Source organism: Bactrocera neohumeralis, chromosome 4 (assembly GCF_024586455.1).
Source record: "Bactrocera neohumeralis isolate Rockhampton chromosome 4, APGP_CSIRO_Bneo_wtdbg2-racon-allhic-juicebox.fasta_v2, whole genome shotgun sequence".
NCBI lineage: Eukaryota > Metazoa > Arthropoda > Insecta > Diptera > Tephritidae > Bactrocera > Bactrocera neohumeralis.
The window spans coordinates 49,313,615-49,332,462 of record NC_065921.1 but is presented as its reverse complement, the minus strand read 5'-3'; the positions used below and the strand labels follow the sequence as shown (position 1 = coordinate 49,332,462).

Genomic DNA, 18,848 nt, shown 5'->3' with positions numbered 1-18,848 from the left:
CAGTCGTCGCACTTGCGACTTGGCTCTCACGTCACTGTTGGCAGTCATAACCTTGAAGTCGTAGATAATTTCGTCTATCTTGGAACCAGCGTAAACACCACCAACAATGTCAGCTTAGAAATCCAACGCAGAATAACTCTTGCCAACAGGTGCTACTTCGGACTGGGCATGCAATTGAGAAGCAAAGTCCTCTCTCGACGAACAAAAACCAAACTCTATAAGTCACTCATAATTCCCATACTGCTATGTGGTGCAGAGTCTTGGACGATGTCAACAACGGATGAGTCGACGTTACGAGTTTCTGCGAGAAAGGTTCTGCGAAGAATTTATGGTTCTTTGTGCATTGACCACGGCGAATATCGCATTTGATGTATCGATGGGCTGTATGAGATATAGGACGATATAGTTTAGCGAATTAAAAGACAGCGGCTGCGCTGGCTAGGTCATGTCATACAAGTACGTATGGACGAAAACAGTCCAAAGTATTCGACGCAATACCCGCCGGTGGAGGGACCTGGCTCCACTTGGAATCTCCAATTGACGCCACGTTGCGAAAAGAAGATACAATTGGCGCCTGTTGTTAACTCGGCTATAATCACGTAAGCGGTGTCTCCTCCAGTAAAGGAGAATTTGGCATTGGGGATCGCATTACCCAGGGACACCTGTTCACTAATAGTTTAGTTTAGATATGTTTGAAACCACTTAAGACGCAACAACCAAATTCGCCTAGAGCAAATATTTTGAAAATTCCTACCGATCGTGTAAAAATGAAATCGGTTGGTAACTCCTCCCACTCCCCGTATAACGGTACTGTTAAAAACTACTAAATTCGCGATAAATCAGTAACAAACAGACACGTTGAATTTTACCCCCGAAATAGTAGGACAAGGCGTTAATTAAGTCGGGGTCAAAATTTGTCCATGGCGATGACCGCCCACTATTTGGTGAAAAGACGTATTTCGAGATCCGCACAACCGATGTTAGCCGAATTCGGTATATAGTATTCCACTGATTTTTCTATATTACTGTGTAAAAATGAGTGAAATCGGACTACAACCACGCCTTCTTCCCATATAACATAATTTAAATTTAATTTCATTCTTGCACTTTCCTTTGTAGAAACCAAGAAGCAATTAATATAATGGGATAAAACTTTGTACGAAACTTTGAAGCATGCCACCTTATGAAAAAAAGTTGTATGAATAAATTCGAAACTGGTCAAGCCTCTGGTTACTGAATATGTGAACCACAGAGCCTATAGTTGACTTTTTACCGAAAATATCGGTTAATGTGTGAGATATAAACTAACTGAAATTCAGAGAGAATCCTTTCCTGACCATGATAATTCTGTGTAGCAAAAAGAGGTTGAATCGGGTCAATACTTCCCTGAGTCCCCATATACCTAATACAAAGATTTTCGAACTTTCGGGTACTTTATACCGGATATATCGGCCAATATGTGAATAGTCTTAAGAAAACTGAGAGCGCATTTGTGCTTAGAATGAGTAAAATCGGATGAAAACTTGCTCTAGTCATCACATTACTAACAAAGGCAGATCCAGAGTAGAATATTTTTTTTGGCGGGGTGCTACCTACGGAGAGTTCTGCGTGGATCCGGGCTTGCTAACAAGCCTAGTGTAAAAAGTAAGTAAGTATTGCCCCGCCTTTAATCCTTGCAAGTTGCAAGAGTATGAAATGTTCGATTATACTCGAACTTATACGTCCCTTATTTCTTTTTGTTTTAATTTTTTCGTTTTATAGCAGTACAAATTTGGCAATGCATTCTCTTTAGTTTTAACCAACTTTATTTATACTACTGCTTTTCTCATTTTCAGCTATTTGCTCGGAAATTGATTTGGTTTATAACTTTATTTGTGGTTGCAGATCATCATTCACAAAAATCATGTATTGTTGTTGCTTCTGGTTCCTGGATAAGAACGGTTCCATAGCAAAATCATAACACCGGCCGACAAATGAAAATTTTTTGAATGTTGTTTGTATTTGAGCCACATATATAACCAATTTTTACTATTTTAAACACGAAAACACCCACATATTTGTCCTATCACATCAGATTTTTTTAAAAGAAGGAAAAAGCATTTTTTTCAAAATGTAAAGAAAAAATCAATAATCAAATTACAAAAACATATATTTGAACATTTACAAAGAAAACATTTAGTCTAAACAATGCTACAGGACTATTTGGAGTGACATCTTTTACGTTTCGCGACAAAATAACGTCTGAGTGTAGTTTTTTTGTGAGTATCTTCAGTAAAATCACGTGCCAGTGACCAGCAGTAATCAGTCATCATATTCACATTCCATCGACCTTGGTACCTTGTCTCCATAGTTTTTATGTCCTGGTGGAACCTTTCTCCCTGCTCTTCACTGTAATCACCAAGATTATCAGGAAAAAAGTCCACATGTGGATCTAGAAAGTGGAGTTTTATGCTCATATTACACCCCAATTTTCGATACTTATCTAATAAATTTGCAACCTTATTTTTATAATTGGGGTGTTTATTATTTCCTAGAAAATTTTTGACAACATCTTTGAACGCCAGCCAATCAGTGTTATTCATTGTAGCATCAAATTTTTCATCAGCCATCAAAGATCTGATTTGCGGTCCATCGAACACTCCTTCTTTAATTTTTGCATCAGATAATATAGGAAATTTTTTACACAGGTATTCATAACTAGCATTGTTTTTATCTAATGCTTTAACGAACTGTTTCATCATACCGAGTTTGATATGAAGCGGAGGTAAAATTTTTTCAGAACTAATTCTAATTTTTCGTATAACGTTTTTTGTTCCTACTTTGAGTCCATTGTTTTTGTACGTAGTGCTTGTCTCGTGCTCTACTGTCCCACTCGCACAAGAAGCATGGACATTTTGTATATCCTGACTGCTGGCCTAATATCATGGTTATAATTTTTAGATCCACAAAGCTGCCAACCGTGTTTTTCATATCCAATTTTATCTAACAATGTTCCTAAATTTTCATAAGTCTCTTTCAAATGAACAGAATGAGCGACTGGAACAGAAGCATACTGATTAGTGAGTGTTGTGTAAAAGAACACCTTTTAGACTCCGCTTCGAAGAATCTATAAAAAGTCTCCAATCTCCAGAATTATATTTTACTCCTAAATTTCAATAAGATCGGGGATATTCTTACAATAAACTAATGATTCTTCCTGACTAAAGAAAGGTACAAATTCTGCTTCACATTTTCTATACCAAGCAAAATATGTATTTGGCGCTAACAGATGTTTTGCATGAAGTCTAGATCCAAGAAGTTGAGCAGATTTTTTAGAAAGATTTAGGTCTCTAACTAAATCATTTAATTCACCTTTCTGTGGTTGATTTAAAACTGGTTCATAAACTTCCGTCGACTCTTGACCCTGTAAATTTTGTTCTGATGATGTTGAACTAAGATCAGATATTGAGCTTGGAGGGGCATTGGCATGTCTGGACCATGTGGAATCGGCCGTGTAACTGAAGATACATTTGCGTAGACAATTTTATTTTTATTTGTAGCATTAAAACCTTTCACATTTGTACAGCAATATAACAATCATCAATATGATTTGTCTGCTCTCTCCATATCAAAGGTCTGTAGATATTTAAAATGTCCACTGTCGTAATTGTTCAAACTTCCGATTTTTTCGACTCTTTTTTAAAAAAAAACGCATAAAATTTGTAAATTTTGTTCTTTATTTGAAACGTTAGATGATTCATGAACTAAGATCAGATATTGAGCTTGGAGTCCAATTTTGGGCAACTTTTTCGAGCATTTCGTCGGAATATTTTGGACAAATTTTGTTGGAATCTGGTTGAATGGCTACGTAAATAACTGAAGATACAGCCGTTTGCCCATGCAGACACTGTTTTTGGTTTGTTTTATTTGTTGGAGCATTAAAACCGTTCGATGCTAACAAACAAAAATGGAAGAACTTTGTGACAGCAATATAACAATCGATTCTATGGCCATTTTGAGGGAAAACTTCGGAGAACAATTCATGATGGACCCGTTTGTCTGCTCTCTCCATATCAAAGGCAACTATTCCAGCTTTGGAAGAACAGGAAATTCGGGCTATTCCGGCCGAAATGATAGTTGCCCGGTATGTCCACGGTCATTTAAATGAAATTATCTTCAAAAAGTAAATGTCATGAACCAATCTAACGTTTCAAATAAAGAACCGATGAGATTTTGCAAATTTGATGCGTTTTTTTTTAAAAAAAAGTTATCAAGCACTTAAAAAATCACCCGATACATAGTACAACCTACTTGCGGAGTCCACGGTTTTAGTTGTACTTTGAAGCCAAAATAACCATTATACGAATTTTCAACAAATTCAGTGATTTTCTGTTTTTGCTTTAAAGTCATAAAGTTTCCACAAATATAACAAAATGTATCCGCATTATTATGACACTTTCTTGAAGACATTCTGTTGTTTTAACAGTTTTTCAACAACAAATCTTGTATAAAATTTGTTGAACACTAAAAGTCAAACGTAAGAAATTAAAAAAAAAAAGAAAAAACCTGATGTGATACGATAAAATGAGCTAAAATTTTGTGATCAGCACTACCAAACTAGTGGAAAAATATAATCAGAACTTGAACAAGGAAAATGATGTCGGCCGGTGTTCAGGCATCACAAAATTTGTGAGAAAATTGTGAGCATTTGTGCTATTGAAATATTGAAATCACCTCAGCATACGGAAAACCTCACAACAGTGATGGTGGTGATTTTTGCGAAAGTATGAGAATGGGGCTGTTAGTCTCAAAAATTCTACGTTAGCTTATTGTAGGAGAGCTTTATAAGTTCATTATTTATGACGTAAACTATTGGCTCTTTTAAACACATACCATACCAACTGTCGTGATATTCAGTGGGGAAAGATAATTTAAGTTAATCTACATTTCTCTGAAAAATATCGAAAAAAATATATTTTATTTAGTTTGTAAACTAAAAGCAACCCAATATTATAATTGTAACAACTGTAAGGAATCTTAGATAATTTCCTCTTTTATACAAACTTGGAGGATGGAGTCATATGTAGAAGTTCACGCAAGTGAGGAAAGTTCTCTGATCGCCATTCACTTGGGAGTGGCCAGAAACGATTCTTTTACATATGACTCAATCAGCTCACTACTTCCGGTCTTTGACCAAGTATACTCTGGGTAGCCTAAGAACATCCGTTTGAAGGCGAGCTAAAGTGAGAAGGCGAAACATCCCCTCCGCAGGGTTGTGCGCTGGGTTTGGGACCCGCCACGTAAAAAATTCTACCAATAAAAATTAGCAAACAGCCTCGGATGAGAGACGACCATGGCAAACGATATAAGGACTACGAATTGAGGGCATGCACCTGGAATGTCCGGTCCCTTAATTGGGAAGGTGCCGCTGCCCAGCTGGTTGATGTCCTCGTAAAAATAAAGGCTGACATCACCGCCGTCCAAGAAATGCGATGGACGGGACAAGGACAGAGACGAGTAGGTCCTTGTGACATTTACTACAGTGGCCATATAAAGGAGCGCAAGTTTGGTGCAGGATTCGTGGTAGGAGAGAGACTCCTTCGCCGAGTACTATCATTCACTCCGGTGGATGAACGTCTAGCCACAATCCGCATCAAAGCGAGGTTCTTCAACATATCGCTGATTTGCGCCCACGCCCCGACGGAAGAGAAGGACGATGTGACCAAAGATGCCTTTTATGAGTGCTTGGAGCGCACTTATGAGAGCTGCCCCCGCCACGATGTCAAAATCGTGCTTGGCGACTTTAACGCCAGGGTGGGCAAAGAAGGTATATTTGGCACTACGGTCGGTAAATTCAGCTCCACGAGGAAACATCCCCAAATGGGTTGAGGCTGATCAACTTCGCCGGGGCCCGAAATATGGTTATCTGTAGTAATGGATTCCAGCATAAGAACATTCCAGATCGATCATGTTGTGATAGACGGAAGACACGTTTCCAGTGTGTTCGCACCCGCCTCTGTGCAGCAAAAAACGCACATCAACAAACACAAGGAAGGTTCGACGTCGAGAAGCTGCAATCACAACAGACAGCCGAACGATTTTCTACTCGGCTTGCACTCCTGCTCTCTGAGAGCACTCGTCAACAACTCGGTTTAAGGGAACTGTGGGACGGCATTTCAAACTCCTTACGTACAGCTGCAACCGAAATCATTGGTTTTCGGAAAGTGCAAAAGAACAGCTGGTACGACGAGGAGTGCCGTGTCGCAGCGGAGAGAAAAGAGGCTGCCTACCTCGCAACGTTACGATCGACCACTACACGTGCGGGATGGGATAGATACCGAGAGTTGAAGAGGGAAGCGAGACGCATTTGCAGACAGAAGAAGAAAAAGGCCGAAATGCGTGAGTACGAAGAGCTTGATAAGCTGGCCGACAGGGGTAATGCTCGAAAATTCTACAAAAAAATGCGGCGACTTACAGAAAGTTTCAAGACCGGAGCATACTCTTGTAGAACCCCCAAAGGTGATCTAGTCACTGATGCCCAGAGCATAGTTAAATTATGGAGGGAACACTTCTTCAGCCTGCTGAATGGCAGTGAACGCACAACACCAGGAGAAGGAGAACCCGATTCCCCAATCGATGACGATGGAGCAGACGTTCCATTGCCCGACCGTGAAGAAGTTCGAATAGCAATCGCCCGCCTGAAGAACAACAAAGCGGCAGGGGCCGACGGATTGCCGGCCGAGCTATTCAAACACGGCGGCGAAGAACTGATAGGGAGCATGCATCAGCTTCTTTGTAAAATATGGTCGGACGAAAGCATGCCCCACGTTTGGAATTTAATGTGCTATGCCCAATCCATAAAAAAGGAGACCCCACAACGCCACAGCGTGGGATTAGCCTCCTCAACATCGCATATAAGGTTCTATCGAGCGTATTGTGTGAAAGATTAAATCCCACCGTCAACAAACTGATTGGACCTTATCAGTGTGGCTTCAGACCTGGAAAATCAACAACCGACCAGATATTCACCATGCGCCAAATCTAGGAAAAGACCCGTGAAAGGAGAATCGACACACACCACCTCTTCGTCGATTTCAAAGCTGCTTTCGACAGCACGAAAAGGAGCTGCCTTTATGCCGCGATGTCTGAATTTGGTATCCCCGCAAAACTAATACGGCTGTGTAAGCTGACGTTGAGCAACACCAAAAGCTCCGTCAGCTCTCCGAGCCGTTCGATACCAAACGAGGTTTCAGACAAGGCGATTCCCTATCGTGCGACTTTTTCAACCTGCTTCTGGAGAAAATAGTTCGAGCCGCAGAACTAAATAGAGAAGGTACCATCTTCTATAAGAGTGTACAGCTGCTGGCGTATGCCGATGATATTGATATCATCGGCCTTAACACCCGCACAGTTAGTTCTGCTTTCTCCAGACTGCACAAGGAAGCAAAACAAATGGGTCTGGCAGTGAACGAGAGCGAGACGAAATATCTCCTGTCATCAAACGAACAGTCGTCGCGCTCGCGACTTGGCACTCACGTCACTGTTGACAGTCATAACTTTGAAGTTGTAGATAATTTCGTCTATCTTGGAACCAGCGTGAACACCACCGACAATGTCAGCCTAGAAATCCAACGCAGGATAAATCTTGCCAACAGGTGCTACTTCGGACTGAGTAGGCAATTAAGAAGCAAAGTCCTCTCTCGACGAACAAAAACCAAACTCTATAAGTCACTCATAATTCCCGTCCTCCTATATGGTGCAGAGTCTTGGATGATGTCAACAACGGATGAGTCGACGTTGCGAGTTTTCGAGAGAAAAGTTCTGCGAAAGATTTATGGTCCTTTGCGCGTCGGCCACGGCGAATACCGCATTCGATGGAACGATGAGCTGTACGAGATATACGACGTCATTGACATAGTTAAGCGAATTAAAAGACAGCGGCTACGCTGGCTAGGTCATGTTGTCCGGATGGACGAAAACACTCCAGCTCTGAAAGTATTCCACGCAGTACCCGCCGGGGGAAGCAGAGGAAGAGGAAGACCTCCACTCCGTTGGAAGGACCAAGTGGAGAAGGACCTGGCTTCGCTTGGAATATCCAATTGGCGCCACGTACCGAAAAGAAGAAACGACTGGCGCGCTGTTGTTAACTCGGCTATAATTGCGTAAGCGGTGTCTACGCCAATTAAGAAGAAGAAGATATAAACTGGACGATTTACCGTTAAATATGTAAGAGAACATACATATAAAACAATGCTTGCTGTAAAAGAAAACACAACTGTCCAAAAAAGGTTTCTCCCAAAGCTTTTCAGTCCTAACACGTTCACATTGCTGGTCGTTGTGCCGAATGAACTGCTTGGCATGTGCAATCCCGAAAATATCCAACAACAAAACGTCGGCAACAATACAATAGCGCTACTGAGAGAGAAATAAGCAAGGAGTAAATGGTCAAGCAGAGCGTTTGATAACAGCGCAGAACTCCTGACGAACACTGCAATATATTGTGTACTCAACAATAAATAATAGGTGAACTATACTTAACTAAACTCATATGGGAATGCTCTCTTATACACACAAATTGAGCTTTCTCTCTCTTCTTTACATCTTTGACTTGAGAAGTAGAGTTTTAGAAGAGTTCTTTCGATTAGCTATTACATATACACAATAACATGGAATTTGCGCAGTTCACTTCTTGGCCAAAGTTACTAAGGAATAGCATTGAGCAGTGAGAGTTCGTCATTACGATTCGAAACTTAACGAACGAGTACGACTACCGGTCTCTTTGGCGCTTTAAGCTTTTGGACTTTAAAGCTATAGAATGCATTATAAAATATTTTTGTGACAGATATAAAAGTGCGGCCTACTCAAGCGGACCAGACTCTTACAAAGTAAAGCTAGCAATACGTTTACGTTGTAAACAACAAAACCTGATCTAAGTTACAATGAAAAACACATACTTATGTATACCGAAACAAAGTTGAGTTGGCAGCGCTCCATCCTAATTGCTGTCAAAGTCAAATGCATCTACAACCATCTGACGGTTGCCTACATAAGTATATCGGAACTTCAAAACAGTTCGTGGGCAGTGCTTGTGATTTGCGCTCGTAATGATCTGTGCAGGGTTAAAATTTATAATTTTTAGAATTTCTATATGCTGGTGGTTTTACAAAAATCCATTATAAGTTCGACATTAGAGGATAGATATCAACTCCGGGATACTGAATGTCTTTGTCAAGATCTCATATACATATATTAGGTGTGTTTTATTTTACCAGCAAATTAAGCTATTAGCTTATCTTGTGTGGAAGACTTAGCCAAATAATTATGTTGGCTTGTCATAAGCTATCATAGCTTGTATATTGAACTAGAGGCATTGCCAGTTCATCGCTTTTTTCATTCACAATAGCAAGGTTTTCCCCAAAAAAAAAGTAGTTGGCAAGGCGAGAAACCTCATTTTGACAGATGAAAATGTAGACAAACCAAAATTACAGGTTTTTTGGATGAATATTAAGCTTAAATTAAGACAAATATGAACACTTGTTTTCAGTTTTTTGTATTCTAGACCTCAAATAACTAAAATAAATATATTTGTACATATAGCATATTAATATTCCGTTTACAAATTTGAAATTTCAAACCAAATTGTATATCAGCTGATTGTTCTTGTCCGCATTACCAACCCAATTCATTTTTAAGTGAATATACTATATACATATGTATATAACCATCACAAGCTAATAGCAAAATCATGGACAAATAAAACGCACTTAGCTTATTCCATATTTTCGCTTAAAAACAATGTGTGTTGGCAATGCGGTCGGGAATTGTCAGCTGATATTCAATTTGTTTCAAAATCTTCCATTCTTCAAATTGTAAACGGAATATTAATCTACTATATAAATATATTTATTTTGTTGATTTGATGATATTATTACAAAAAATTATAACAAATGTTCATATTTGGATTAATTTTAACTTACAGCCCTATTCTCATGCAATCACAAAAGTCACCAAACTCACTACTGTAAAGTACTTATAGGTGAATTGGTGCCGCATGATGTGCAAAAGTCGAGTATATCTTTTGATCTGCGTTTCCTGGCGTGTTTGTATTTTTGCGGGCATGGCTCTTACCAAAAATTCGTTGGTAACAGTTGTATGCTCTCTATGAGCCAGTCCTCTGTGTCTAGAGCTCTGCTCTTTATTTCGAAATTAATTATGGATGTTAAGGGTAGTGAAATTTATTTCCCTTCAAGCGCGCAGGATGTTTCAGATACAAAGAACGGGTAAGATAAATAAATAAAATATAAAAATAAATAAATAAATTTTATCTTAAAGATTTTGCACGAAATTTGGGATCAAGGGCACAATCGGCGCAATCGATTGTACCCATATTGGGATTGTTTCACCCTCAAGCACAGACGCATACATATCTTTATTATCCATTTGTGTTTTTGTTTGTTTATTTTTATTAAAACAGCTGTTTGACAGCAAAAAGCTTTTTACCTCACGTGGTGACTTTTTTAAGCTTTTTTCTTATGAGGTTTGAGCAAGAATAGCCTCACAAAATATGCCTCACAAGAAATCTCTCAGAATAGGGCTGTTAAACAAAACACAAAATTTTGTAATTTTGGTTTGTTTTCATTTTCATCTGTCAATATGAACTTTATCGTTATTGCCAACTACTTTTTGTTGGAAAAATCATAGCTATTGTGAATGAAAAAAGCGATGAACTGGCAATGCCTCTAGTTCAATATACAAGCTATGATAGCTTATGACAAGCCAACATAATTATGTCTTTCATCCAAAATAAGCTCATAGCTTAATTTGCTGGTCAAATAAAACACGTCTTTAATCAATTTAATGGCAGCTTTCATTTTAAAAGTTGCAGTGTGGGGCCACTATCGGTGCTGCTACACTGCCACTGAAAGAAAGAGAAATCAGTTTGTATATAGGAAGTTGATTGTCAAATGTTGATAATGACGAAACTAATGGTGACCATTCTGCGAAAAGAGCTAATGTGTCAACGATGTTGGTGGTGTTGGGTCAGTTACCTTCTTGAAATATAATTCAGGTGAGTTGTTAGATATTTTCCATATAAAAACTATTATTTGTAAAATTCTGTATGAAGAAAAGCCCCAAAGGGCTTGTAAAACACAAGCACAAGTACTCAGAAATTTACTCGATTTAAAAATGTATACCTATAGGTATATACATATACAGTTATAAGATTCTGATAAATTGGATTTAGAACTCTAAATGATATGTACAAATGTGTCCTAAGAAGCAACCAAGATATGTATATGAAATTCATTTGGAAATTAATAACTGTATTTGATACGCTTATACTTGAAATCGAATGAAAATCAAATCACTGACACAATTACAGACATAATAGACAAGAAATGGGCTTTAGGCTTTCTATTCAACTAATTATTTTTATAGTCTTGCAACCTATAGAATATTATATAGTTATATATAATTATATATATATACATATATATATATATATATAGTTTTGTTCACCTAACAGTTGTACATATCACATAAAACTAAGCGAGGTAGATATAGGGTTCTAAATATATGTACATATATAAAAATGATCAGGATGACGAGAAAAGTTGAAACCCGATTGACTGTCTTTCTGTCCGTCCGTCCGCTTGTGCAAGCCATAATTTGAGTAACAATTGAAATACCTTGATAAAACTTTTATTTATTTTTATTTTATTTATAATAATTCATATAACAAAAAGAGTTTTATTATATAAATACATAAACGCAGCACTGGCTACGAGGCCTTCAGCCGATCTATTGATAAAACTTACTATGTCCGTTCCCTAGTACAAAAAAAATTACGAGTTCGTTGATAGGCGTAATCCGACCACTACCACGCCCACAAATCGCCATTAACCGAAAACATTTAAAGTGCCATAACTAAGCACACAATTAAGATATAAAATTCGTATTTGATAAAGAGGATCGCAGTAGCAAAGAACACTTGTGGACAAAAATTTTTGGAAAAGTGATTGTGGCCCCGCCCTCGCACAAATTTAATGTATATACATATGTATGTATGTATCTCCTAAACCTACAACCAAATTTGCTGAGGGCAAATCTTATAAGAACTTCTACCGATAGTGTGAAAATGGATGAAATCAGAGGATAACCCCCATGTAACGGTACTGTTAAAAACTACTAAAAGGGCGATAAATCAATAACTAAAAACGCCAGAGATATTACATTCTATCACCGAGATGGTATGAGAGAGCTTTATGGGAGTCGTTGAGAAAATCGGACGACGGGCGTGATACCGACCACTTTTCAACTCGACTTACACTTCTGCTCTCTGACAGCACTCGTCAACAGAGAAATTGGTTTTCGGGAAGTGTCACAGCGGAGAGAAAACACACTGCCCACCTAGCAACGTTACGACCGACCACAAAACGTGCAGAATGGGATAGATACCGAGAGTTGAAGAGGGAAACGAGACACATTGGCAGATAAAAAAAAAAGAGAGAGGCCGAGATTCGTCAGTATGAAGAGCTTGACAAGCTGGCCAACAGGGGTAATGCTCGAAAATTCAACTAGGAAATGCGACGACTAACAGAAGGTTTAAGACCGGAGCATACTCTTGTAGAATCCCCAGAGGTGGTCTAGTAACCAATGCCCAGAGCATATTAATATTATGGAGAGAACACTTCTCCAGACTGCTGAATGGTAGTGAAAGCTTAACACCAGGAGAATGTGAAACCGATTCCCCAATTGATGACGATGGAACAGACGTTCCATTGTCCGACCATGAAGAGCTTCAAATAGCAATTCCCCGTCAAAAAGAAGACAACAGAACAACAAAGCGGCGGGGCCGATGGATTGCCGTCCATGCTATTCAAACACGTCGGCGAAGAACTGATAGGGAGAATGCATCAGCTTCTTCATAAAATATGGTCGGACGAAAGCATGCCAAACAATTGGAGTTTAAGTGTGCTCTGCCTAATCCACAAAATGGGAGATCCCACAGTCTGCACCAACTACCGTGGGATAAGTCTCCTAAACAACGCATATAAGGTTCTATCAAGCGTATTGTCTGAAAGATTAAAGCCGATTGTCAATAAACTCATTCGAACTTATCAGTGTGGCTTTAGAGCTGGAAAATCAACAACCGAGATATTCACCAAACGCCAAATCTTGGGAAATACCCTTGAAATGAGAATCCACACTCACCACCTCTTCGTCGATTTCAAAGCTGCTTTTGACATCATGAAAAGCAGCTGCTTTTGTGCCGCGATGTCTGAATTTGGTATCCCCGCAAACCTAATACCAAAAGCTCCATCAGCCGTTCAATACCAAACGAGGTTTCAGACAAGGCGACTGCTAACTAGACGTTAGTTCTGCTTTCCCTAAACTGGATAAAAAAAAGCAAAGCAAACGGGTCTGGCAGTGCACGAGGGAAGACAAAATGTATCCTGTCATCAAAAACACAGTTGTCGCACCCGCACTTCGAAGTTGTAGATAATTTCGGCTATCTAAGAACAGGTGCTACTTTGGACTGAGTAGACAATTGAGAAGTAAAGTCCTCTCTCGCCAAACAAAAATCAAACTCCTTAAGTCACACATAATTCTCGTCCTGCTATATGGTGCAGAGGCATGGACGATGACAACATCTGATGAGTCGACGTTACGAGTTTTCGAGAGAAAAGTTCTGCGAAAGATTTACATATGGTCCTTTGCGCGTGTGAAATATACGACGACATTGACATAGTTCAGAGAATTAAAAGACAGCGGCTGCGCTGGCTAGGTCATGTCGTACGTATGGACGAAGACTGTCCAGCTCTGAGAGTATTCAACGGAATACCCGCAGGGCGAAGCAGAGGAAGAGGAAGATCTCCACTCCGTTGGAAAGACCTGGAGGAGAAGGACTTGGCTTCGGTTAGAGTTTCCAATTGGCGCCACCTTGCGAAAAGAAGAAACGACTGGTGTGCTGCTGTTAACTCGGCAATAATCGCGTAAAGGGTGTCTAAGCCAGTAAAGAAGAAACAGAGAAAGTTTTAAATTTACTTTTGAGAGCACTTAATTTTCTTATTCATTACTTTTCGGTCGTCAGTATACAGTACCTAGTCCTGCCAACAGATTCAAACAGTTAGATCAACCATTGACGACACTGGCCGAACCAAAAATATTTTAAGACTAATATATAAATAAGGCATTCGGCAGGTCATGTTCTCCAGCCGTTGATCGCGTGTCACAGAAAAAGCCGTTTGCGTCTGTTGAGTTTCAAGCGCTTTGTCAGAAGATGACCAGTCCATCAGGAAGCCTTCGATGTGAGGATCATCTGGAATAAGTCTTTACATTGACACCCTTAATATAATTTTCAGTTTTCTTTCTGTCGAAAACTGTAGAAATTTGAAAAACCTAAAAAAAATAAATCAAAAATTTTAAGCCGGTTTGTACTTTATTTCACTTCAGTAGTTTCGGACTCTAGACAGTACTTTTGATCGCCCGCTAAAAAATTGTGTTCATGTATGTATGTGCATGTACCACTCCGCTAGCGAATAAGAAGATAATGAGCCTACGTAAAAGGGCAAACCACGAGTAATCTAGCGCAGACATTAATACAAGGTGCGTTCCAAAGTAAACTTTTTGAATCTAGGCCCCCTAGTTTTTTTTCGTTTTTTTTTTTATAGAAGGGGGAAGCATTGAAAGCCGAAGTGCGGAACTTTAATCCGCTAAACCTAACCTACTCCCAACTCAAGACTCTCCCACGGAACCATAGGTATTACTTCGTGGGAGGGACAGGACGTTTATGTCTCCTCTATTGCGCGGACGCCTAGTCTGTTGAAAATATCTTAGTTTTGTCATTATGAATGCTGACACTTATCTAACAGCTTTCCATTTATCAGTCGACTGTCACATGAGTGTCGTTAGATTATCGACCGTAAAACTTTCCCCTGGTGGCGTCTTCTAAGAATATGTCGACTGGTGCGTTCGAATCTGCTATCTTTATCGATTGTCCAGTGAGAACCTTTCTTCAAATGGAAGTGAAGTTATTGCGTTTTAAGTGTCAGTATGTTTGTGCTATCCGTGCGAAAATGAGCTTCAAACAAAGAGTCAACATTAAATTTTATTTTAAAATTGGTAAAACTTTTACCGAAACGTTTCAAATGATGAAACAAGTTTATGGCGATGATTGCCTATCCCGTAGCAGAGTGCATGAGTGGTTTCAACGTTTTCAAAGTGGTCGTGAGGACATAAATGACGATCAACATGTGGGCCAATCAAAATCCGTGATCACCAGAAATTCTATCAAAACTGTGCGTCACTGTCATTGAAATTCATAGAAATGGAATCGAACATCTCTATTCTATTCTACCTTGGAGTTTTGAAGTATTTGGTGCGTCGTATTCGACGTGTTCGGCTCGAATATCGTGAAGATGAAAGTTGGCGTTTGTTGCACGATAATGCGCCGTCTTATCGATCGACGCTTGTGACCGATTTTTGACCGAAAATCACATGTTAACTATTAACAACTCCCTGCACTCACCTGATATGGTACCGTGCGACTTCGTCCTTTTTCATTTGCATTTGCCCATAAAAGGAAAGCGTTATGCCGACGTAGAGGTAATTCAAAAGGCTTGCACCGGTATACTGGCGGCCATACCGGCCGACGAGCTAAAACACTCGTTCGAAATGCTTTTGGACTTCACCGAAAAACCATTTGTTCCGTTTTTTTTTAAGTTCTGTTTACTTTGGAAAGCAAATGAGTTGTTGTCATCTAACATTCCCTTCTCCTTGAACTCCATGCTCCGACATGGCTTCTTGTACGCAAACTTTCTTTACGCGGCTAAATGACTATGGTAGGTAAATTGATATACACTAAGGTGTCATGTTTTCATAGCTTTAAATGCTATAGGATTGCGTAAAAGACAAGAAATAAAGCACTTAATGTGATTATGCTCAAAAATGTTATGTTTTATCAAAAGAAAATAAGATATTTAGTTCATGTGCAGAGATGTTTATCGCGGACAAAAAATGTTATGTATAGTACATATTAACCTGAAATTGGGAATCCAACATGCGACCAAACGACGTAATTTGGGTTATATTTTTTTATGTTGATCGAGAAGTATTTAGGCTCGTTTTCCATTCAAAAACTTAGGAGTTTAATGGATCAGGTGGTGGGACGAATTATAGCAATTTTATTTTACTTCCAGCAAAAACAATTTGATAAATTCACCGCTGTATTTTAAAGCTCTCACTGGTCATAATTGCAGATAATAGAGATAGATATAAGGTTATTTATATAGAAATGATCAGGGTGAGGAGAAAAGTTGAACTCCGGTTTAGTGGAGCGCCGTAAGGTTTATACCTCGGAATCCAGGGCCAGTCAATGAATCTTTACAAAACTTTGGAAATGTGTTTTTTTAATAATACTTATATAGAAAATGTTAAAAAAAATATTTTGTGCGGCTGTTGAGTGTTGTTAATGCGGGCCCTAACAGAATAGTACACGTGGCAACGTGCTAGGCTTAATACGTAGCTGTTGTTGTTCGCTCCAAAAAAAATAATTTCTAATTATTGTTTATTTACAATTAATATATGCATATATTATTGTGCAGTGAGCGTGATTAAAATTATTAACTGAACAATACTGAGTTTTACAAAGTTTGAAAATAGTGGCAATAATAGAAACATTTGTTTTTTATTTATATTACATGCTTTTCAAAACAATAGTGAATACTCAATCGTATATCTTATAATAGATCGATTTTGAAAGTTAGAAAATTTAATAATATAAATCATTCATTATAATATAAAGGTTAGTTATTAATAATAGTAATATTTGTTGTTACAGCCTCGTATAAAAATGGGTGAACCATCGAATAGTGATAATATAAGTAATGATTGCCTCATTTGTGACAAAATCGGATGTAGTTCTGAATTAATCTCTGAACTAGGAGATATTATAAAAGTCACTAGAGGAATATCAACACTGAAAGTTGCTTCTGCCGAAAGATCGGATGGACTTTCTCAGTATTTAAAAACTCGCGAATTTGTATACGTGCATTCAGTATGCAGACAAAAATATATCAATAAAGGGTGTATTAATTCTTATTAAAAAAAAACACCACACCAGCATGCTCTCCACCTAAAAAAAACTTCGAGCGGCTACTTCAATTGATTTTGATTGGAAAAATATGTGCTTTTTTTGTGAAAAAGAAGCGGATGAAATGAAGGAAAAAAGAAAATCCAAATCTTCAAGACACCAAATCAGCTACGTAACTACTTCTGATTTCAAGAAAACGATATTAAATTTAAGTGAAGAGAGAAGTGAATATTGTCGCAATATCCATAAAAGAATTGTAGGCGTGCTAGATTTAGCAGCTCAGGAAGCTAAGTATCACGCTGATTGTTATATGCGTTTAAAAAATACCGTAAAACAGACCCAGAGAGACAAAAGAATTCATCCAGTCGCAATACAAGTAAATGCAGCAATGGAGCAGATTTTAAAACATATTGAAGAAAACGATAACTGTCAGTTTTCACTGGCAGAATCAAAAAGTATTGTAACATTTGACCATATTCCTGACGATAAAACAATAAAAATGAGGTTGACGAATCATTATGAGGATAATATTGTATTCTCCAGTAAATTTGGATCCAATACAATAATATGTTTTAAAAAACAACAAGACGAAATAAAAAAAAAATCGAGTCCGTGCAAGCTGTAACTTGTGTGAAAATTGAGATATCTTAATGAAAAATTGTATGCAGGTTTCTTAGCACAAAAGAAAGTTCGAGTTAGTGGATAGGCGTAATCGGACTACTGCCACGCCCACAAATCGCCATAAACCGAAATCCTATAAAGTGCTATAACTAAGCCCCAAATTAAGATATAAAACCAATATTTGGCACAGTGGATCGCAGTAGGAAGGGACACCTGTAGGAAAACATTTTGGAAGAGTGGGCGTGGGCCCGCCCTCTAATAAGTTTAATGTGCATATCTCTTAAACCGCTTAAGCTACAACAACCAAATTCTCTCAGCGCGAATAGTACAAAAACTGGATGAAATCCTGTTCAAAACTACTAAAAGCTCGCAGGGATGGTATGAGAGAGCTTTGTGGGAGCCGGTGTAAAAATTGAACGATGGGCGTAGCACCGCCCACTTTTTGGTAGAATCCCATATCTTGGGACCCGACTAATCGATTTCGACAAAATTTAGTACGTGTATTTTTTTATATTATTACGTCACTTTGTGAAAATGAGTGAAATCGGGCAATAACCACGCCTACTTCCCATTTAATTCAATTTTAAATTCCATTTGATTCGTTCAGTTTCTAACGGGATTAAACTTTGCACGAATAATTAGTGTATGCCACCCTATGACCAAAAATTGTTCAAAGCCAACAAAAACTGTTCACGCCCCTAGGTACCAAATATTTAGACCCCGGTACCTACAGTTGACTTTTGTTAGAAAATATCGGTCAATGCCTGAGGTATATAATTGAAATTCAGGGACAGTACTTCTCTGACAATGATATATCGGTGTGTCAAAAATGAGTTGAATCGGACCAATACTTCCCTTAGTCCCCATATATCTAATATAGAAGTAATCGAACTTTCTGGTGATTTTTTACCGCATATATCGGCCAATAAGTGTGTTATCTCAATGAAAATGAGCTAGCGTGTTTTAGTCATAACAGTGTATCTTTGTGCGAAAAAAATTTGAGCGAAACTTGACTTACCCCCCATATCAGTAATATCGAACATCCGACTGACTTTACTCTCTGTGATTAGTAAATAACTAATGTGTAGTATGTGACATGTTACCAACATGTAGTGTAGGGTTGAATATATAAAATTTGGTCGATACTCCCCGG

General features: G+C 38.5%; 1 long non-coding RNA gene across 1 annotated transcript; it reads left to right on the top strand.

Moving 5' to 3' along the window:
* The first annotated feature begins 8,856 nt into the window (after window positions 1–8,856).
* On the top strand, window positions 8,857–17,687 carry LOC126754702 (uncharacterized). Its single transcript, XR_007666380.1, has 3 exons — window positions 8,857–9,232; window positions 10,865–11,047; window positions 16,823–17,687. It is a non-coding gene; the product is annotated as an uncharacterized LOC126754702 (long non-coding RNA).
* Window positions 17,688–18,848: the final 1,161 nt, after the last annotated feature.